Source organism: Heterocephalus glaber, unplaced genomic scaffold, assembly GCF_053883595.1.
Source record: "Heterocephalus glaber isolate CG9 unplaced genomic scaffold, H.glaber_assembly_v1.0 deba00001613, whole genome shotgun sequence".
Classification (NCBI taxonomy): Eukaryota; Metazoa; Chordata; class Mammalia; order Rodentia; family Bathyergidae; genus Heterocephalus; species Heterocephalus glaber.
In genome coordinates, this window is record NW_028258384.1 from 25,977,092 (window position 1) to 26,000,452 (window position 23,361).

The 23,361-nt window shown below is 36.8% G+C and overlaps 1 pseudogene; it reads left to right on the top strand.

Annotated features, from left to right (window-relative positions):
• Window positions 1-14,608: 14,608 nt before the first annotated feature.
• LOC101724091 (F-box-like/WD repeat-containing protein TBL1XR1 pseudogene) lies at window positions 14,609-16,128 on the top strand (annotated as a pseudogene).
• Window positions 16,129-23,361: the final 7,233 nt, after the last annotated feature.

Genomic DNA, 23,361 nt, shown 5'->3' on the forward strand with positions numbered 1-23,361 from the left:
GTTTTAGTATTAGCACAATGTTGATTTCCTAAAATGAGGGGAGAAGTGTTCTTTCTTTTTTCTGCTTTAAATGTTTGATATAATTCATCAATTAAAATGTATATGAGCCTGTTGTTGTCATATAAGTAGGTTTTCAAACTAGGAATGTACTTTCTTTAATAGGTGCTATTCAAATTTTATATTTCTTCCAGAGTCAGTTTCATTAATTTGTCTTCCAAGGTACTTCATAGAAGTTGTCAAATTTATTTCAAAAACATTTTTTGTAATATGCTTTCTATATCCTTTTAAATTCTATAAAATCTGTGGTAATGCCCTCTAAATCTTGATATTGTATTTAAAAATGTATAATTGATATTGTGTAATAGGAACAAAAGGTCTAAAGAAGTAGGGGAAGTGGGAGGGGTAGGGGAGAGGAGAGAAGGGAAAAGAAAAAATAAGAGAAAAGGAAAAAATTGGAAACAAAGTCTTCATAAATAGGGAAGGATGAAGGGAGGTCAGGGGAATGGGGAAAAAATAAGAACCAAGATACATCATGTAAAGGTACAAGATCCTAATCATGAATGTAACTGTATTTTATACCTAAAATGTACCAATAAACTTAAAGGAAAAAAAATGTCATTGTCAATTTGTGCTTATTTATATAACTTTCTCATCTTAGCACATTTCCTGTTGCTATAACAGGGTAATACAGGTTAGGTCAATTGTAAAAAGTATAAATTTATTCAGTTAATAATGCTAAAGAATGGAAAGTGCAAAATCAAAGGGCCAAATCTGGTGAGGGCCTTCTTGCTGCATCATAACATGGATGAAGAGAAAGAAAAAAAAACAAGAAATAGAGGGAAGAACAAGGGAACAGGTGCACAAAAGAGCTCACTTTTATAATAAAGCCATTTCCACAATTACTAACCCACATGTAATAATAATAATGGCATTGACCTATTCATGATGGTGGTACTCTCATGACTATAAGACACTACTTAAAAGGCCTACCTCCCAATACTGTCAAAGTAGGAGATGAAATTTAACATGAATTTTAGAAGGTAGATTTAAACCATAGTACTTCTTTCTTTGGTGTTTCTAGATTTTTCACATATTAAGAGGTTCAAAACATGAAAATAGCTTTGGCCTCTCTCAATTCTTCCTCCTATTGCTCCAGATTGATTTTTCTCAGCACTCTTCTCCCTGAAGGCAACATAAATGTTTATTTCAACATGATTTAGTATATATACAAATAATGAAGGAGGAAATAAACATTGTGATTTTTGCTCCAACCCCTCTGACTTCCTAAGAATGAACCCAGACACAGTAGCCTCCAAGATGTAAATATAAGAAAGCTACTATCTACTTTTAGTTTCATTATGTTGTGCTTTTTTGCCTAAGCACCTCAGCATAGCCAATAACTGGCAGCATGGTGTTCATAATGCTGATTTCTGGCCCTGTGCCAGTTTGAATGTGCCTTCTGAATTGTCACTGAAAGGAATTTTCTTCATATTAATTATCTTGTTCTGTGTATTTTATCATATTTTAGCTTGTTGAAAATGGAGCATGGAAATTTATAAACTAACTGATAACCTTCTATTTCCTGAGCAGTGTTGGATACAGAATTTACTGAAGTGTCTGAGTAAAGGAATGTGTGGTACCCTGACAAATCACCCAAATAGCTAGAGATTCTAATGCCCAGCCTTCGCCTAGAGCTGTAAAGGAAAGTCAGACATAGAGGAGCCCCATGCTTCCAGAAACAGGCAGGCAGTCCTCAGAAGGGAAATTGTATGTTTGAGAGACCAGAAGACCTGAATTCCATTTCTCTGCAGCATCTCTTAGCTGTTCATTTGCCTTCATAGTGACAGCATGCTCCTGCCGTATCCCATTAGATAAAAGGTGTTATTTAATGGACAATTATTATTACTAACTACTATTATGTCTTTCTTGGCATCAGTGTTTCAGGAGAAAAATAATTTAGTCATCAAAAGAAAGGCAGAGATAGATAAATGTAGTAGTCTTTTGGTAGTTGGTGAGCGAGAGTGATACAGAGACAGACACAGACAAATCTTCTTACTAAAAGCAAATACTTAGAGCAGCAGTTTCCAACCTTTAATTTTTTGCACCTTGAGACCATAATGTGGATATCTTTAACCATCTTCTCTCTCCCTCCCTCCCTCTCTCCTGCCCTCCCTCTCTCCCAGGGATCATAGATTAAGGATATTTTGGTTGCAAAAATACGGAGCAAAAACATAAGGTAAATTCAACAACACTTATAAATGAGCCTATACTGTATTCTTCATTGCAACATCTACATACTTTTGTGAAATCGTAGCACATGGATATGCAAAGTGTAATATTTATTTACTCTACAAGCAGTATTTGGTGGACATATTGATTCTTACATCAATTTCTATGTAATTCCATGCTATTCCTGATTATGAAACCATTGTCAAGAGGTACATAGTCACAAGCACTGATTTGGTGTGTGTTGAATGAAGGTCCAGACAGTAGAAAGACATGTGCCAATCTCCTGGGTGCCATATACTCAGGTCTAGTAGACAGTATCCCTGGGCTTAGCACAGTCTTCTTTTTCTTTCATATATTATGTAGTCCTCTTTTAAATACAAAGCAAAACAGCATTTATTCACTATCAATGAGTACTAAATACAGCACCACCAAACATCAAGTGACTCACTGTAACTTTTCTTGAGCAAATTGTTGCCAGGACTTCTATGCCTTTTACTAGAGAATACTCTGTACTTTCTAACAACCTTTCTGCATATTATGATTCAGACTAGGTCTGGGGACACCTTTATAAAAAACAGTATAGTGTTCCCAAGATCATCTTGTTTAATTCATACAATTGTCACCATACATTCCCTTTATATCCCTAAGAAGAAGGTGGTACTGGGTAAAGCACCTAGAGGCACAGATTATTCTCTAAATGGGAACTTAAATATATGAGATATACACATTATATTACTTATAGGAGATATAACCATATGTGAACTGAAGCAAGTCACCTTTCATGTTCTCAGTTTTCATTGTTTAATCTTCAGTTAAACCAGCATATCTTCCTATAGTGAACCTCCAGAAGAACTGTAATAAACTACAAGTATTTGGGACACTCAATGTGGACAGAAATTCAGAAAAATCCACAGGTAGACAGGAGAAGAAAGGCAATAACTACAGTAGCAGTCTGGTGGTTTTGGAAACTTCTTTTCAGAGATTATGCTGTCAGTGTCAGTTGTTCTTTATTTATTATTTATTAACCAGTATATGTATTAATTTTACAAGCACATTAAAGAATTTTTTAAAAAATGTAAAACACAGAAAAATGACAGAAAGGGATGAAATAGCAAAAGGGACATCTTTATCATGGAGTTTTATGTTAGGAGTCTTTGCTAAAGTGATGGTATGTAAAGGAGTATTTGAGGCATAACCCTGTGAAAATTTCAGATATTTAACTTGGGAGCCCTAATTACAAGGAATCCTACTATGAAATCACATCCTTGATTCATATGTATTGAAGAAAGCATTGATATTTGACTCATATTTGTAACTGTTGCAATCCTGGCTATCAAGTGAAAAGAAAGTGTGTATGTACCTAATGGCATTTCAGAGAATAAGAAATCCTAAACAGGAATGTATCTATGTGAAAAAAAATCAGATTATTAAGAAAGATAGGTAAAATGAGAGCTGTCTTTTGCCTATCCTCCTGAACACATGACTATTTGTCCATACCTACTTTGATTCAAGTCCTGACTTTGAATTTTATAATCACTTTGATCACCTTTCCAGTACATTATTATCTATAGCTTCAAACTAATAACCCCTGTGGTGGATATGCCCTAATGTGGTATCCAACATGCAATTCCTTGTGTTATCCCTCCTCTTCCAGTAGAAGTAAAACCTATAAGCTGCTTCTATGAAATAAAATGTGGCAAAGGTGAAAGGATCACTCACATGATCCTATTTTATAATAGGGCAAATGTGAAAGGATTTTCAGATGTCCTTAAGGACTGAATTGATCTTTAATTAAACAAAAGGAGATTTTCTTTGTAGGACCTCACCTAAGAAGGTAAGCATCTTACAAGGAGTAAGGGTGCCTTGAAATAAGAGACCCCCAAATAGCAACAGCCCCCCCCCCTTCATTGCAGCCTTTGAAGAAGAGCAAGCAGTGGGGAATTATATAGCTGCAAGGTACTAGATTCTGTTAACCATTTCAATGAGATCAGAAGTAGATCCTTCTCTAGTTGAGCTTGCAAATGAGAATGCCTCCTGGATGATGCCACACCCTGGATGAGAGCTTGGCTGCTGCCATCTGAGATCTCAAGTAGGGATCCAGATAAGCTAGCCCAGACTCTTGAAGCATGGGAACTGTAACATAATAATTGTGCATTATTTGAAGCTACTAATATGAGAAGTTTTGGCACATCAGTAATAAACTAGTATAGGCAAGCATGCTTATTTTCCTCAGTTGTTTAAGTACGTCTTAAGAAGAAATGTGGACTGAGTGACAGGTGTGTACAAAAGGAAAGACTGGTAGATGAGGCATGAAGGCCTAGTTCAAGTCTTGCCTCTGCATGACCTGGAGAAAGCTACTCAACTCTGAGCCTATAATCTAATTTGTCAGTTGGGGTTAATTTAATCTGCCTAACCTTTCCACAAGATTCTGAAGGAGGATTTTGAAAAGTGCAGAACACTGTGTTTATTCCATAATGACAATTGCCATGTTATGGGTAGTATTCCCATGTCTATTAATTCATTTAACTTCAAACAAGCCTATACATAGATATGTTTTTACAATCATTAACTCAATTTTACAGATTTTAAAAAATGAGAAAGGGGGAAGTAAAAGTTCTTGTTGAAGTTGGCACAATTTTTAATAAGTAAGACTAAACATTTAAGCATGGACTATCTTGTTCCAGACTCTATCCTCCTAAACATTATACTGTGCTGATTATTATAGCTTTAAGAAGTCTAGAAAATCCACTCCCTCTGGAGCAAGCTGAGCCTTAATATCAAGATATTCTGAAAAGGTTTCAAGATGCTTAGATGAGAGTGATCCCTATAAGCCGCTACTTTGATGCATACTCCCAGATTTGTTACCTTGGTTTTTCTAACATAACCATATATATTGCAAAAGAAATTCACAAGAGGCAACAGTCCTCTTTTTCTTCTTTAAAGTCCATTGGCACCAGCCATGCTGCTCAGTCCCACTGTCTCATATCCAGCACCACCTTATTCTATTGTTTTACGTTATTACTTAGATGAGAGCATATGAACATCTGCTTACAACAAATACACAATTTTTCCTCTAACATAGATTAGCATAAAAATCAAACATTGAGAAGAGAAACACCTTTATTGAATTGCTTTTAGGCACACTGCATGATTTCTATTAAGTCTGCTGCCTGATTTTGTGAATCTCTAGATACACAGAATCATCTCTCAATTGATCAGAAAAACATCGGAACTAGAAGATGTCTTTCTTAAGTAATCAAGCTGTACATTCCCTTGCCTTTGGAAAGATTATTTTCTCCCTTATAATAATGCAGAGGTCTAAATATTGCTTGCATGTTTTAAGAGACAATTGCAGTTCTTCAACTAATACTTAAATGTTCTTCCTTAAGTGTAACTGAAATCTCTCCTGCCTCAATTTAAGCAGCAAAGCCTTAAAATCAGCTTAAATAAAAACCACTTTGTGTGAAAACTTTATTAACTATTTAATCCTTCAATATTCCAGGTTCACATATCTTTATTGTTCTATTTATGTGCTAATACTGTTGCTTATATAATTGCCACCACTGACAGAGACACCTCTTGGGAGCAGGGAAAATGTTTTACTTACTTTGTATCTTCCACATCTCACAAGGTAACTGACACATTTTAGAAAGTTGAAAGAAATATTTTAATGAATGAATGAAGCAAATTTTATACTCTTCCATCTGTGAGCAGACAAAAGAAGTGAAAACTTGATTCTCAAAAACCGTTCTATCAAAGAGCAAGATTTGTTCTCTTTTTGCCTCTTAACTAAACAGTTCTCAATTTCTCCCTATTCATAGGATGTATTATTCTAATTTGTATGTCACAGTTTCCTTGACTGTTATCTCCATATCTATTTCAGTGAGACAATGAAAAGCTAAGTCATCGTGCTATGTACACTGATACTTGTATTTAAATGTATTTATCCAAATAATTTTTAAAAATTAAAAAGTGCTTTAACATGAGTATTCTCCATCTACTTATTTTTTCTTAAGAATCAATATGATGTAGCAGGAACCACTTCAAATTTGAAGTCAAAATACATGAGTTTAAACCCAGAACTTCCTGTGTGCCCTCAATATCTCATAATTTCTCAATCTATTTTCTCCTTTGTTAAGTGAGGATGTACTAATAGATAATTCATAGGATTGTTGTCAGGATCAAATGAACTTAAACAGTACATGAAAGGACTTTGTTCAGTGTTAAACAAATATTAATGATGATAGTGATAATAAATTTTATATCCATTTTTCTTAAAACTAAATTATTTAATCTAACAAGAGAATCGCTTCTTCCATTTAGCTAAATTGATGTTTTCCACCATGGTGCTGAATTGCTTGCTCATATTAAGCTTGAAATCAACTGTGACTCAGATTTTTGTGATGTTTCAAATAGGCAGGTCTTTTTCATCTCTATTTTTGTTAATTTTGATTTCTCCCCCCCACCCCAGTCATCCTTCTTTCTTTTCTCTCAAAAAAATTAGTTTGTTTTCTTTAAATTATCAAGGTCATTTTGAGTTTGTATATCTGGCATTTGCCAAAACACTTAGTGATAGGAACTTTAGAAATGCATAGATCAACCAACAATCTATATGTTCTTCTTTGATACAAAAAGTGTCTGACTATGGAAGGTTTCTCTGTAGTGATGTCAAAGATAAAGAAATTGATTGCATCTGAAACAGTATTTGGGAAGTTCTATTTATGGCAGGTAGAAAAGGGAGAAGCCTTTCTCTACTGACAAACATAATACATAATTCTCAGAAATATCGAGAAATAAAGCAGCACTCAGATGTCTTTTTTTTTGTACTGGGAATTGAACTCAGGATCTTGTGCTTGACAGGCAGGCATGGACAGATGTCTTTAGATTTAGTAAATATCCTTTGGCTGGGTTTCCAGAGGCACATACTGAAATGGCCTACAAACAGACAGCACACAAAATCCTAGCCTAGTTCAAGTCAGAAGTTCAATGAACTACTTTTTGTAGGGTAGTGTTCTGAACTATTACCATTTTCCTATATCATAGAATGAGCAGTACATTACAAGAAGGACAAATACAGTGGTTCTGAGGATCTTAGTAAATGACAGCAATATAGAAGCTCAGAATTTTACCAGTGGTATTAAAGTGATATATCTAGATAATCTAGTTTGTTTTTTTGTTATTTGCAGTGCTGAGGCTCAAACTCATACTCTTGCACATTCTAGGAAAGTGCACTACAATTGAGCTACACCCTCAGCCCTCCTAGTTTTAAGTAAATAAGTGTGTGTGTCTCAATTAGTAAGCAGCGCAGCTATGAATAGAGAGAAGGAAAAACATGACAGCATTTTTAAAAAGTCCAAATATCTTGAGATAAATGTCTCATATTATGATGAGGAAATAGAAAAAAAAGAGAGAAATGGCAAGTGCCACTTAGTATACAGTAAATTCTGTTTTGCCAAGACGTTGCCTCAGCTTCCTTCTAGAAGAGTTTATACATAATTAAAACTCACAAAATTTGTGACATGACACTGGTAGAAAAAATATTCCAGAAAATGATAGCTCCCAGAATCCAAAATAAAATAAGAATTAAAAGATACATATGAAGTTGAATTTCTAGTATCTTAAAGTACACAGGTGGATTTGGGTATTCAGATCACAAGTATAAAAACAGAATCTTGAAAAAAACATTAATACAGTTTGAAAATTGAATCAAAATTAGTTGTATAAACACTGTACTAGATAAAATTATACTTATGGAAGTAATAAATAAATGAATAGGACACAGCTTTGTCTTCAAATAGCCAACAATTTTTGGGGGATATTCTATAAAAGATAATTAATTGCAGCCAGAGCCTGGCCATTCCATCTACAAGTGCGCCCAGATCCCAGGGAGCAGCTGAGAGGGCCAGACCAGTGAGGCTGCAGGTGGGTCCCAGCCAGGGCTCTGCCCTGAGCCGAGAGGCTCCTGCACACAAGCCCAAGCCAAAGTCCTGCCCAGAAAAGAACTGCACAGGCACACAAGTTTCAGCCAGAGGCCTGCCATACCATTGGCCATAGCCAAGGACCAACCTGGAAAAGAGCTACACTGCCACACAAGCAATACCCAGAGGCTCATCTCGATACCATTGATAAGTGCATGGAGACCCTAGCCAAAGTCTGTGCAGATAGCAGGAATTCCGGTGCACAGTCCCTAGCCAAAGGCCTGCCCAGAAAATAGCTACATAGGGGCCTTAGTCAAAGGCATGCTTAGATATCATCCCAAGTGTGCACAGACCCCAGCCAGAAGCCTGCCCAGACAACAGGGCAGTTTGGGGATCCAGAAGGCCATCACTCTGAACTCACTCTATACTGGTAAACAGCATATTAAAGGCTTCTCAGTGGTTTGCTGAGAATTCAAGACCATTGGGTGAGCAAAAAGCTGCCTCAACAAAGGCACAGCATGCTGCATTTGCTGAAATGAGAAGACACATAAATAAATATCAAAACTAGACTTTCAGATCACCTAAGGCAACCCCAAAGGGCAAGGAGATGAAACAATCTGATACTCAACCACCTGGACTGCCAGAACTGGCAACAAAAGATGACCTGGAAAAAATGAAATCAGAAATAATTTCTCAGATAACATCAGAGATTGGGCCCATAGTATAAGACATGATTAATAAATCTAGAGCACGTACAGATAAAAAAAAAATAGAGGAGCTGAGGAATATGATGGAATCTCAACATAGGAAACAAATGGAATCCATAAAACAGATGCAAACAAATTTCCAGGAGATGAAAAACTCCATTGAATGTTTACACAGCACAATGAGCCAATGCAAGGATAGAATTTCAGATGGAGAAGATAAGATTGCAATTAGTTTCCAAGAAAAGAAAAATTTCTTAAAAATACTAAGGGACCATGAGAAATGAAATCAGCAGCTGTTAGACGATGCAAATAAGAATAACATCAGACTGAGTGGAGTCAATGAAGTAACAGGAGAGAGTACAGATGACATAAAAAAACCATTCACAGAAGCAATGGCAGAAAAGTTTCCAAAAAGGGAAATGACATAGAGATAAGTGAGACATATAGGACTCCAAATAGCCTTGATCAAAAAAAATCTGCACATAGGCATATAATAGTTAAGATCCCAGAAACCCAACAGAAGAACAAAATTCTACAAACAGTTAAAGAAAAGAAACAAATTACACACAAAGGAAAGTCCATGGGAATCATAGCAGACTTCTCAACACAAAGTCACAAGGCAAGAAGAGCTGGGAAAGCTCTAAAGCTTAAAGCCCTAAAGGAAAAATTCCTCCAACCCAGATTCATATACCCTGCAAAACTATCTTTCAAAATTGATGGAGAAATAAAATACTTTCATGACAAAGAGCACCTTAGGAACTTCACGAATGCCAAACCAGCACTCCAAAAAATGTTAAACAATATCCTAGGAAAACACAACAAGGATCACAACCCCAGGAAGCACAGCAGAATGAATCCATTAGGCATGACAAGAAATTAACACAAAGGGGGAGAATCCAAAAAAAAGAAAAAGTCATGACAATGATAAGTCAATACATATTAGTTATAACCATCAATGTGAATGTTCTCAATTCATGAATCAAAAGAAATAGACTGGCAGAATGGGTCAAGAAGGAAGATCCAACAATATGCTACATACAAGAAACACATTTAATTCAAAAAGAGACTCATAGACTGAAAGTTAAATGGTGGAAAACAATACTTCACGTGATAGTAACACAAAAAAGCAGGAGAACCTATTCTCTTTGCAGATCAAGTGGATTTCAAACCAACACTAAGAGAGACAAAGAAGGATGCTACAACCTTGTAAAGGGAATAATCCAAGAGGAAGAGATGACAATCATTAATATATATGCGCCAAACACTAGTGCACCCAAATACATAAACAAATACTAAGAGACATGAAAAATTATATAAGCACTAATACAATAGTAGTGAAGGACCTCAATAACCCTCTGTCACAAAGAGATAGATCAAATAGACAAAAAATAAGCAACAAAATACTAGAAATCAATCAATCTCTTGACCAAATGAACTTAACACATGTTTACAGAGTGTTGCACACCACAAAAACAGAATACAAATTCTTTTCAGCTTCACATGGATTGTTCTCCAAGATAGACCACAAACTCGCTCATACAACATGTTTAAATAAGTGCAAAGGAATTGAAGTTATCCCCTGTATATTATCAGACCATAGTGTGATAAAATTGGAAATTAATAGCAAAAGAAACTGCAAGAATTTCATAAACACATGGAAATTGAACAACACACTTCTGAATAACCAGTGGGTCACAGAGGAAATTAAAGAAGAAATCAGACAGTTCCTACAATTAAATGAAAATGGCAATAAAACAGAATCTATGGGACACAATGAAAGCAATCTTACAAGGGAAATTCACAGCAGTGAATACTTACATTAAGAAAACAGAGTGAGCTCAGTTACACAATCTGATGCAGAACCTCAAACTTCTGGAAAAAGAAGAACAGAACAAAACTAAAGCTCATATAAGAGAGGAAATTATAAAGATCAGAGCAGAAATCAATACAATGGAGACTAAGAGACCGATACAAAAAAATCAATGAAGTGAAGAGTAGGTTCTTCGAAAGAGTCAACAAAATGGAAAAACCCTTAGCTACTCTTATCAATAAAAGGAAGAAAAGGCCCAAATTCACGCAATTACGAATGAAAAGGGTGAAATCACAATGGACCCAGCAGGAATGCAGAGGATCATCATAGAAGCTATACACCAATAAGATGGAAAATACAGAAGAAATGGATAGATTCCTAGATATGTATTAATTACCACAGTTGAGCAAAGATGACCTAAAATTCTAAGTGACCCATTATCAATCAATGAAATTAAACATGTAATTAAAACATACCAACTAAGAAAAACCCAGGACCTGATGGTTTCACTGCTGAATTCTACAAGACATTTAGAGAGAAAAAACTGCCACTACAGTTTAAAGTCTTCAATAAAATTGAAAGGGAAGCAATATTCCCAAATTCATTCCTGGAAGCAAGCATCACCTTGATCCCCAAAGCAGAGGAAGACCCCACAAAAAATGAGAACTATATATAAGCCAATCTCACTAATGAACATAGATGGAAAAATCCTTAATAAGATACTGACAGATAGAATGCACAAGATCATCAAGAAGTTCATACACCCTGAACAAGTGGGATTAATTCCAGGGATGAAGGAATGGTTCAAAATATGCAAATCAATCAATACAATACACTATATCAATAGAGCCAAGGACAAAAACCGTATGATCATCTGAATAGATGCAGAAAAAGCATTTGACAAATCTAACAGGCATTTATGTTAAAAACACTACAAAAAATTGGAATAGACAGTCTTTACCTCAATCTAATAAAAGCTGTCTATGAAAAAAACCCAGCAAATATTATACTAATGGTCAAAAACTGAAAGCCTTCCCACTAAAATCAGGAACAAGACAAGTTTGTTGACTATCATCACTCCTGTTCAATATAGTTTTGGAAACATTAACCATGGCAATTAGACAAGAGAAAGAAATAAAAGGAATAAAGATAGGAAATGAAGTCAAATTGTCATTATTTGCAGATGACATGATACTCTATATAGAAGACCCCAAGAACTCCACCAAAATTCTTCTGGACATAATAACCAAATTTAGTAAAGTAGCTGGATACAAGGTCAACACACAAAAATCAACAGCTTTTCTGTACATGAAAAACAGACTCACTGAGAGATAAATAGGGCAAATAATTCCTTGCACAACAGCGTCCAAAAAACTGAAATGCCTAGGAATCAAACTAACAAAAAAATTAAAGACCTCTTCTCTGAAAAGTATAGCACTCTGAAAAGAGAGATTGAAGAGGATATCACAAAATGGAAAGGCAGCCCTTGCTCCTGGGTAGGAAGAATCAGCATAGTGAAAATGGCCATACTTCCAAAACTGCTATATAGATGAAGTGTAATCTCACTTGAAATTCCAACAGTGTACTTCACAGACCCTGAGAAAACAATCTAAATATTCATTTGTAATCAGAAGAGAACTAGAACAGCAAAAGCTATAATAGGCAATAAAGACAACGTAGAGGGTATCACCACCCCCAACTTGAAGCTATACTACAAAGCTACTCTGATCAAAACAGCATGGTACTGGCAAAGAAACAGACCTGAGGACCAGTGGAACAGATTAGAAGATACAGAAACAAGTCCAGACACAATCAGCCATCTCTTCTTCAACAAAGGAGCCAAACACCCTCACTGGAAGAAAGATCGCCTCTTTAATAAATGATGCTGGAAAACGGGTTTCAACTTGCCAAAGATTAAAACTAGACCTATCTCTCTCACCATGCACTAAACCAAAATCAAAATGGATTAAAAATCTAAACATTAAAACAGAAATGCGGAATCAGCTGGAACACAGGTTAAATAGAACTCTGGAAGACTTTGGTATAGGAAAAGATTTTATGAACAAAACTTCAGTTTGCTTGTGAACTAGCACAGACAATCAACAAGTGAGACCTCTTCTTATTATAAAGCTTCTGCACAGCAAAAGAAACCACCAACAGTGTGAAGAGACAACCCACCATGTGGCAAAATTTTTCTCTGGCTGTCCCTCTGGCAAAAGTCTACTATCTAACATATATAAAGAAATTTTAAAAATCAGCCCTCTCAAGTTTAAAGACCCAATCCAAAAATGGGCATCTGAAATGAACAGACATTTCTCAGACAAATAACTAGAAATAGCAAATAAACATGAAAAAATGTTCAACAGCACTGGTCCTTGGAGAGATGTAGATGAAAACAATGCTGAGATTCTACCTCATCCCATAAAGAATGGCTGATATCAAGAAATCAACCAATAACAAATGCTGGTGGGGCTATGGGGAAAGAGGAACACTGCTCCATTGCTGGTGGGAGTGTAGACTTGTGCAAGCACTGTGGAAATCAGTATGGAGATACCTCAAAGAACTAGGATTTTAAGTCCCATTTGACCTAGCTATTTCCCTGCTGGATATCTTCCCCAAAGAATTAATAGAATCATACCACAGTGATATATGTGGACCCATGTTCATAGCAGCACTACTTGGAAAGCAACTCAATTGCGCCTCAAGTGGAGACTGGATAAAGCAAAATTTTTTTTTTTTATAAAACGGAGTGTTACTCAGCCATAAAGAAAGAGAATCTAGAGGCATTTATAGCTAAATGGATGCACATTGAGGCGATACTCTTAAGTAAAATAAATAGGACACACATATGTGTAAATACTGAATAGTTTCTCTAGTATGAGAAACTGAAAGTGTAAATAAGGACTCGAAGGTATAATAGATAATGTGAAAGAGGAAGAAAAGGGGCAAGGGGGAAGGGGAATTGGGAGGGGTAGGGAAAAAGATAAAAAAGGAATATAATTAATATGAGAAAAAGAAAAATGGAAACCAAGTCTTTGTAGATAGGGAGGGGTGGAGGGGTTGAAGGGAGGGCAGGGGAAGGGGGAAAAAATAAGAACCAAAAGAGATTATGTAAAGATGCAAATTTCCAATGATGAATGTCATTATATTGTATACGTCAAATTTACCAATAAAATTAATTAAAATATAAATTTGGAGAACAGAAAAAAAAGGTAATTAATTGGGGGGATAATGATAGAATATTTACTGTACTGCATACCAAGCCACACTGCAAATTTACAACAATTAAAATAATTTTAAAGGGAGATAAAAGCAGACACACATTTTATACCCAAGATACATAAATATCAAATACATGAACAAAAATAACATCATAAATGAATACCAAAATCAGGTGTTACTCTCTAAAAACAAAATGTAAATTATTTCTGGAAAATTCTAATTAAAAACTTTACATCATACTTCAACACAACAGATTTAAGCACTTTAACAATTTTTATGTCAAAAAATATATTAATATTACCTTGCTCTCAGGGTCGGGGGCGATTTACTGAACTTAATAGAAAAATACAATAGGAAATTTATTGATATAACAACATCCAAAAGTTTTAAATTTCTTCAGTGAAAACAATATTCTCAATATTTTAAGCATGGGGGGGCTGTGCCTCCTTCCCACCCCCACCAACGGCCGGCCCATCCCCCGTGCCCATGCTCCTGTGATTATAATTGCTTCGCACCCCCGGATGGATTATTTTGAGGGTGGCTGAAGGCGATGGTGTAGGCAAGGAGGGGAGTTTCCTCGTGCCTCCGTTCCCAGGAGGGGGAGCTCAGTCGGAGGCCGCCAGGCCCAGCAACAGCAGCTTGTGATTGGCCGTACCTACCGGATATTCATTCAGTTGCACATCCCCACATCAATGTTGTGACCTCATGGTTTAAGTGGGAATAAAGATGAGTATAAGCAGTGATGAGGTCAACTTCTTGGTATATAGATACTTGCAAGACTCAGGATTTTCTCATTCAACATTTACTTTTGGTATAGAAAGCCATATGAGTCAGTCTAATATAAATGGTGCACTTGTCCCACCTGCCACATTAATCTCCATCATCCAGAAAGGTCTACAAGGTCTACAGTATGTAGAGGCAGAAGTTAGTATAAATGACGATGGTACCTTGTTTGATGGTTGGCCCATAGAATCTTGTCCCTGATAGATGCCATAATGCCTGATGTAGTACAAACAAGACAACAAGCTTACAGAGGTAAGCTTGCACAGCAACCAACCAACAAGAATCTGCAAAAACTGAAGAAATACAGCAAATGGGGAAGAGAATGGAGCACATACTACAGCAAATAATCATACTGATATGATGGAAGTAGATGGGGATGTTGAAATCCCTCCTAATAATGCAGTTGTGTTACGGGGCCATGCATCTGAAGTTTTCATCTGTGCCTGGAACCCCATTAGTGATCTCTTGGCATCAGGGCTGGGACACTCAACAGCAAGAATATGGAATCTTAGTGAAAATAGCAATAGTGTTTCCACACAGTTAATACTTAGACATTGCATACAAGAAGGAGGACAAGATGTTCCAAGTAACAAGGATGTAACATATCTAGATTGGAATAGTGAAAGTATGCTTCTAGCAACTGGTTCATATGACAGATTTGCCAAAATATGGGCTAATGATGGTAATCACCTTAGGGCAGCATAAAGGCCTTATATTTGCATTAAAATGGAAGAAGAAAGGAAATTTCATCCTAAGTGCTGGAGTTGATAAGACTTCAGTTATTTGGGATGCACATACTGGTGAAGCCAAGCAACAGTTTCCTTTTCATTCAGCACCAGCATTAGATGTTGACTGGCAGAACAATAATACCTTCACTTCTTGTAGTACAGATATGTGCATTCATGTCTCATGTCTGCAAATTAGAACAAGATGGACCATTAAAACATTCCAGGGACATAGGAATGAAGTAAATGCTATCAAATGTGACCCAACTGGCAATCTCCTGGCCTCCTGTTCTCATGACATGACTTTGAAGATATAGAGTATGAAACAAGACAATTGTGTCCATGATTTGCAAGCACATAATAAAGAAATTTATACTATTAAGTGGAGTACAACAGGACCAGGGACAAATAATCCAAACGCCAACCTTATGTTAGCAAGTGCATCCTTTGATTCTACTGTTCGGTTATGGGATGTAGACCGAGGGATTTATATCCATACTTTAACAAAATGCCAAGAGCCTGTGTACAGTGTATCGTTCAGTCCCAACAGCAGGTATCTGGCAAGTGGTTCTTTTGACAAATATGTGCACATCTGAAATACACAGACAGGTGCTCTAGTTCACAGTTATAGGGGAACAGGTGGAAATTTTGAAGTTTTCTGGAATGCAGTAGGACACAAAGTTGGAGCCAGTGCATCAGATGGTTCAGTTTGTGTATTAGACCTTCAGAAATAGCTCTACTACTTGGAAGCCATGGACTGAGCATGAATGTGTACATAGCCAAAATGACTGTCCCTGACCTATGTAATGCTATAGTACCATTTGAACCATGGCTAGTCCACTACAGCCAAATCTAAAAAACATACATACATACCAGTGTATATAAACAAAATCACACCCTGAAGATGACAGAGTTTTGTCAAAGCTTGTGAATTCTGTTCACCAAGTGCTGGAATCTAATCTGCTATGTCCCTAAAATAGCATTTAGAAGTTTTGGATATGAAAAACAGAAGAAAGAAAGTAATATACATTATAAAAGCAGAACATACATATACCAGTTTTTGGATACTAATAACAGCCTTTTTTCTCCCCTTTGAATCAGCAGACACCATGGATTATATTATTTTTTCCCCTTCAGTAGTGAGCAGTTTGTATGTACAGAGAAAATGGACTTATAAAAACTTGCAGCAGTAGTTTGTTCTTGCTGTTAACATTTGTTTCGGTTTAGATTACGGATGCATGAAGAAAGGGAGCGAATCGGTTTCTTTATATTTCTTTCACCTTTTAAACAAAAAAATCTTTTTTTTTTGGATTAAATTCTTTTATTGGTACATTGTAGGTATACAACACAATTACATTTCTCATTGGGAATTGTACCATTATAAAATGCATCTTGGTTCTCATTTTTTCCCCATTCCTAGCCATCCCTTCACGCCCTCCACCCTTCCCTATTTACAAAGACTTTATTTCCATTTTTTCCATTTCTCATCATTTTTCCTTTCCCTTCTTTCCTTTCCCCTGCCCCACCCACTACCCCTACCATTTTGGACCTTTTTTTCCTATTTTACCTTATCGATTATTCATTCTAATCATTGGTACATTTTAGGTATACAATATAATGACATTCATCATTGGAAATTTGCACCTTTACATAGTCTCTCTTGGTTCTTATTTTTCACCCTTGCCCAGCCCTCCCTTCAACACCTCCAGTCCTCCCTATTTACAAAGATTTTGTTCCTATTTTTCCATTTTCTTATATTAATCCCATTCCCTTCTATCCTTTCCCCTAGCCCTCCCACTTCCTTCCCCTTTGCCCCTTTTCTTCCTATTTCACATTACCTATTATACATTTAGTCCTTATTTACACTTTCAGTTTCTCACACCAGAGAAACTATTTGGTATTTACACATCTGTGTCCTATTTATTTCATTTAAGAGTATCATCTCAAGGTGCATCCACTTAACTATAAATGTCTCTAATTTCTCATTTTTTATGGCTGAGTAGTACTCCATTTTATTAAAAAACCACATTTTCTTTATCCAGTCTCCAGTTGATGGGCATTTGGGCTATTTCCAAGTTTTAGCTATTACAAACTGTGCTGCTATGAACATGGGTGCACATATATCACTGTGGTATGATTCTTTTAATTCTTTGGGGAAGATCCCCAGCAGTGAAATAGCAGGGTCAAATGGGATTTCCAGTCCTAGTTCTGTGAGGGATCTCCATACTGATTTCCACAGTGCTTGCACCAGTCTACACTCCCACCAGCAGTGGAGCAGGGTTCCTCTTTCCCCACAGCCCCGCCAGCATTTCTTATTGGTTGATTTCATGATAGCAGTCATTCTTTCTGGAGTGAAGTGGAATCTCAGCGTTGTTTTCATTTGCATCTCTTGAATGACCAGTGATGTTAAACATTTTTTCATGTATTTATTTGTTATTTCTACTTCTTTGTCTGAGAAATGTCTGTTCATTTCAGATGCCCATTTTTGGATTGGGTCTTTAAATTTGGGAGGTCTGATCTTTTTAAGTTCTTTATAGATTCGAAATAGTAGCCTTTGTCCGAGGAAGAGCAGGTGAAGATTTTTTCCCACATTGTGGGTTGTCTCTTCACACTGCTGGTGGTTTCTCTTGCTGTGCAGAAGCCTTTTAATAAGAAGAGATCCCATTTGTTGATTGTTTGTGCTAGTTCACCATCAACTGAGGTTTTGTTCATAAAATCTTTTCCTACACTGATGTCTTCAAGAGTTCTACCTAACCTCTGTTCCAACTAGTTCAGGGTTTCTACTTTAATATTTAGATCTTTAATCCATTTTGATTTTAGTTTAGTGCATGGTGAGAGATATAGGTCTAGTTTTAATCTTTGGCAAGTTGAAGCCCAATTTTTCCAGCACCATGTATTAAAGAGGCTATCTTTCCTCCAGTGAGGGTGTTTGGCTCCTTTGTCAAAGATGAGGTGACTGAGTGTGTCTGGTGTTATTTCTGCATCTTCTAATCTGTTCCACTGGTCCTCAGGTCTGTTTCTTTACCAGTACCATGCTGTTTTTCTCGCAGTAGCTTTGTAGTAGAGTTGCAGGTTGGGGATTGTGATACCCCCTGCCATGTCTCTGTTACCTAGAATTGCTTTTGCTATTCTGGGTCTCTTCTTGTTCCAAATGAATTTTTGGATTGTTTTCTCAAGGTCCATGAATTATGCTGCTGGGATCTCAATTGGAATTGCATTAAATCTATATAGCAGTTTTGGAAGTATGGCCATTTTCACTATATTAATCCTTCCTACCTAGGAGCAGGGGATGTCTGTCCATTTTCTGATATCATCTTCAATCTCTCTTTTAAGAGTGCCATAGTTTTCAGAGAAGAGGTCTTTGATTTCTTTCATTAGGATGATTCCTAGGTATTTCAGCTTTTTGGATGCTATTGTGAAAGGAATTATTTGCCCTATTTCTCTCTCAGTGAGTCTGTCATTCGTGTAGAGGAAAGCTATTGATTTTTGTGTGTTGACCATGTAACCAGCTACTTGACTGAATTTGGTTATTAAGTCTAGAAGACTTTGGGTGGAGTTCTTGGGGTCTTCTATATAGAGTATCATGCCATCTGCAAATAATGACCATTTGACTTCTTCATTTCCTATCTTTATTACTTTTATTTCAGTCTCTTGTCTAATTACCATGGCTAATGTTTCCAGAGCTATATTGAACAAGAGTGGTGATAGTGGACATGCTTGTCTTGTTCCTGATTTTGGTGTGAAGGATTTCAGTTTTTGACCATTTAGCATGATATTGGCTGTTGGTTTTTCATAGATGGTTTCTATCAGTTTGAGGTAGAGACCATCTATTCCAATTTTTTGTAGGGTTTTTATCATAAATGCATGTTGGATTTTGTCAAATGCTTTTTCTGCATCTATGGAGATAATTATATGGTTTTTGTCCTTGGCTCAATTGATATGGTGTATTTCATTGATTGATTTTCGTATATTGAACCATCCCTGCATCCCTGGGATGAATCCCATTTTATCAGGGTGTATGATCTTCTTGATGATCTTCTGCATTCTGTTTGCCAGTATCTTATTAAGGAATTTTGCATCTATGTTCATTAGTGAGATTGGCCTATAGTTCTCTTTTTCAATTGAGTCTTTCTCTGCTTTGGGGATCAAGGTGATGCTTGCTTCCAGGAATGAATTTGGGAATACTGCTCCCCTTTCAATTTCATTGAAGAGTTTTAACAGTAGTGGCAGCAGTTCCTCTCTAAATGTCTTGTAGAATTCAGCAGTGAAGCCATCAGGGCCCGGGCTTTTCTTAGTTGATAAGTTTTTAATTACATTTTCAATTTCATTGGTTGAGATTGGGTTGTTCAGAATTTTTAGGTCTTCTTCGTTCAACTTTGGTAATTCATTTGTATCTAGAAATCTGTCCATTTCTTCTGTGTTGTGCATCTTATTGGTGTATAGGTTCTGGAAGTAGATATTGATGATCCTCTGGATTTCTGCTGGGTCTGTTGTCATTTCACCCTTTTCATTCCTAATTGTAGGGATTTGGGCCTTTTCTTTCCTTTTTCTGAGAAGGTTGGCTAAAGGTTTGTCAATTTTGTTGATTCTTTCGAAGGACCAACTCTTGGCTTCATTGATTTTTTGTATCATTCTCTTAGTCTCCATTGCATTGATTTCTCCTCTGATCTTTATAATTTCCTCCCTTGTATGAGCTTTGGAGCTGTCCTGCTTTTCTTTTTCTAGAAGCTTGAGGTTCAGCATCAGGTTGTTTAATTGGGCTCGTTCTGTTTTCCTAATATGCGTATTCACTGCTATGAATTTCCCTCGTAAGACTGCTTTCATTGTGTCCCATAGATTCTGATATGTTGTATTGTCATTGTCATTTAATTGAAGGAACTGTCTGATTTCTTCCTTAAATTCCTCTGTGACTCATTGGTTATTCTGAAGTGTGTTGTTGAATTTCCACATTTTTATAAAATTTTTTGAGTTTCTTTTGCTATGGATCTCCAATTTCATCGCACTATGGTCTGATAATGTACATGGGATAACTTCGATTCCTTTGCACTTATTAAACATGTTCTATGTGTGAGTATGTGGTCTATTTTGGAGAATGACCCATGTGCAGCTGAGAAGAATGTGTATTCTGATTTTGTGGGGTGGAAGACTATATAAACATCTGTTAAGTTCATTTGTTCAAGAGTTTGATTGAGTTCTAGTATTTCATTACTTATTTTTAGTCTAGTTGATCTATCTGTGATAGTGTGGCGTTGAGGTCCCCCACTACAATTGTATTAGTGCATATATGACTTTTCATGTCCATTAGTTTTTGTTTTATATAGTTTTGTGCACTAGTGTTTGGTGCATAGATATTTATGATTGCCATCACTTCCTCTTGGATTCTTCCCTTTACAAGGATGTAGTGTCCTTCTTCATCTCTCTTAATCAGTGTTGGTTTGAAATCTACTTGATCTGCAAAGAGGATAACTACTCCTGCGTTTTGGGGGGTTCCTGTCGCATGGAGTATTGTTTTCCACCATTTAACTTTCAGTCTTTGAGTTTCCTTTTGAATTAAGTGTGTTTCTTGTATGCAGCATATTGTTGGGTTTTGCTTCTTGACCCATTCTGCCAGTCTATTTCTTTTGATTGGTGAATTGAGATCATTAATATTGATGGTTATAACTGAAACATATTGACTTGTCATTGCCATGACTTTTTCTTTTTGTTGGGTTCTCCCCCTTTACATTTAATTTCTTGTCATGCCAGGTGGGTTCATTCTGCTCTGCTTCCTGGGGTTGTGATCCTCGATGTCTGTTCCTAGGATATTGTGTAAAATTCTTTGGAGTGCTGGTTTGGTATTCATGAAGTTCCTAAGGTGCTCTTTGTCATGAAAGTATCTTATTTCTCTATCCATTTTGAAAGATAGTTTTGCAGGGTATATCAATCTGGGTTGGAGGCTGTTTTCTTTTAGGGCTTGGAAGATGTCACTCCAAGCTCTTCTTGCCTTGATGGTTTGTGATGAGAAGTCAGCTGTGATTCTGGTGGGCTTTCCTTTGTATGTGATTTGTTTCTTTTCTCTGACTGCTTGGAGAATTTTGTTCTTCTGTTTTGTTTCTGGAATCTTAACATTTATATGCCTATGTGTAGATTTTTTTTGATCAAGGCTATTTGGAGTCCTATATGCCTCACTTATCTGTATGTCAAGCTCTTTTCCTCTGCTTGGGAAGTTTTCTGCCATTATTTCTGTGAAGAGATGTTTTATGTCATCTCCACTGTCTCCTGTTTCTTCATTGAGCCCAATCAGTCTTATGTTATTCTTCTTTGCATCATCTAGCAGCTGCTGGATTGATTTCTCATGTTCTCTTATAATTTTGAAGCAATTTTTCTTTTCCTGGTCACTAATTGCAATCTTATCTTCTATATCTGAAATTCTGTCCTCACATTGGCTCATTCTGCTGTGTAGACTTTCAATGGAGTTTTTCATGTCCTGGAAATCTATTTGCATCTGTTTTATGGATTCCATTTGTTTCCTGTGTTGGGATTCCATCATGTTCCTCAGCTCCTCTCTAGATTTATTAATCATATCTTGCACTAGGGGCACAATTTCTCCTGCTATCTGAGAAATTATTTCTGATTTCATTTTTTCCAGATCCCCTTTTGTTGCCAGTCCAGTGGGTCCAGGTGGTTGAGTATCAGAGGGTTCCATCTCATTTCCCTTTGGGGTTGCTGTAGGTGATATGGAAGTCTGGTTTTGAGACTTATTTATGTGTTTTCTCATTTCGACTGGGCCAGGGGGCTGTTAGTGCCTGCACTGACTATCTCCTCTGAGCTGGGTGAGGTGGGACAGGGGCTGTGATCAGCGGTAGGGATGGTGACCCAAAAGCCCTTTCCTGTGGGCTTGGAGCAGCGGGAGGGTTGGCGGCCTGGAAGCCCCTTCCTCTGGGCCAGGAGCAGAGGGACAGAAGGTTTCCCAAAAGCCTTTTCCTCTGGCCTTTAAGCAGCCGGAGTGATAGTGACCAGGAAGCCCCTTCCTCTGGACCAGGAGCAGAGGGACGACGGCTCAGACGCCCTTACCTCTGGGCCGGGAACAGTGGGACTCAGTACCTTGGTCTGGTGGTCTGGTGTCCTCTGCATCTTTGTAGTGTGGAACCAGGTGGCTGCCTGTCTGCAGCGGGGTGATTCGGTGTCTTCCACACTACTCAGGACCTCGGTAGGGCATGGGCAGGCCTGCCTGTCTGCAGTGGGGTGATTTGGCTTCTTCTCTGCGACTCAGGATCTCCTGAACAAAAAAATCTTTAAAATATTTTTATGCATTCTTTTGAAAAAATTGATGTTTGGTACATTTTATGGCTCTCAGAGCATATACTCAATTGGTGCATATTGTGAAAAAGGGAATTGTAAATTAAATGAAAATGTATGACTTTGGTCATGTCAATCTGTAAGACACATCAATAAAAGGGTATTAAGCTCTGTTTTTTTATGTTTTTTGTTTGGTTGTTTTGTTTGTTTTGGTGATGTGGCTTAAATACAATAGCTTCTTTTTGGTGGGACATTTCTGCTAATTAAAAACTAGAGGGGCACAAAATTTTTTTAAATACCATAGAGAAGATACATTAAAAAAATCTTCTGGTGTTTTGTAGCCATAACTAAATTATGGTTAAAATGTCCACAATTGTGAAAAGGAGAAAAGTAATTTTCAATTTGTTTGTTTGTTTGTTTTGCTTTGTTTTCAAAGAGATTAAAATGTTTCTGGATAAGGAAAAACTTTTTTATTTTTTTTAACAATAGATTTTAAAAATAGATAAAAATATAATCATACGCTAAAATTGAACAATTACAAGGACTCCTTCCCACATGAAATTTAATCTCATAAAACCACCTACTTTCTGCTTCTTAAAATGTTTAATAGTAAAACTTTGGGTGTAGCAGGGTCCTTGGGCAGTTTAGAACTAGAATTAAAAGACAAACAACTACACTAGAAACTCTAG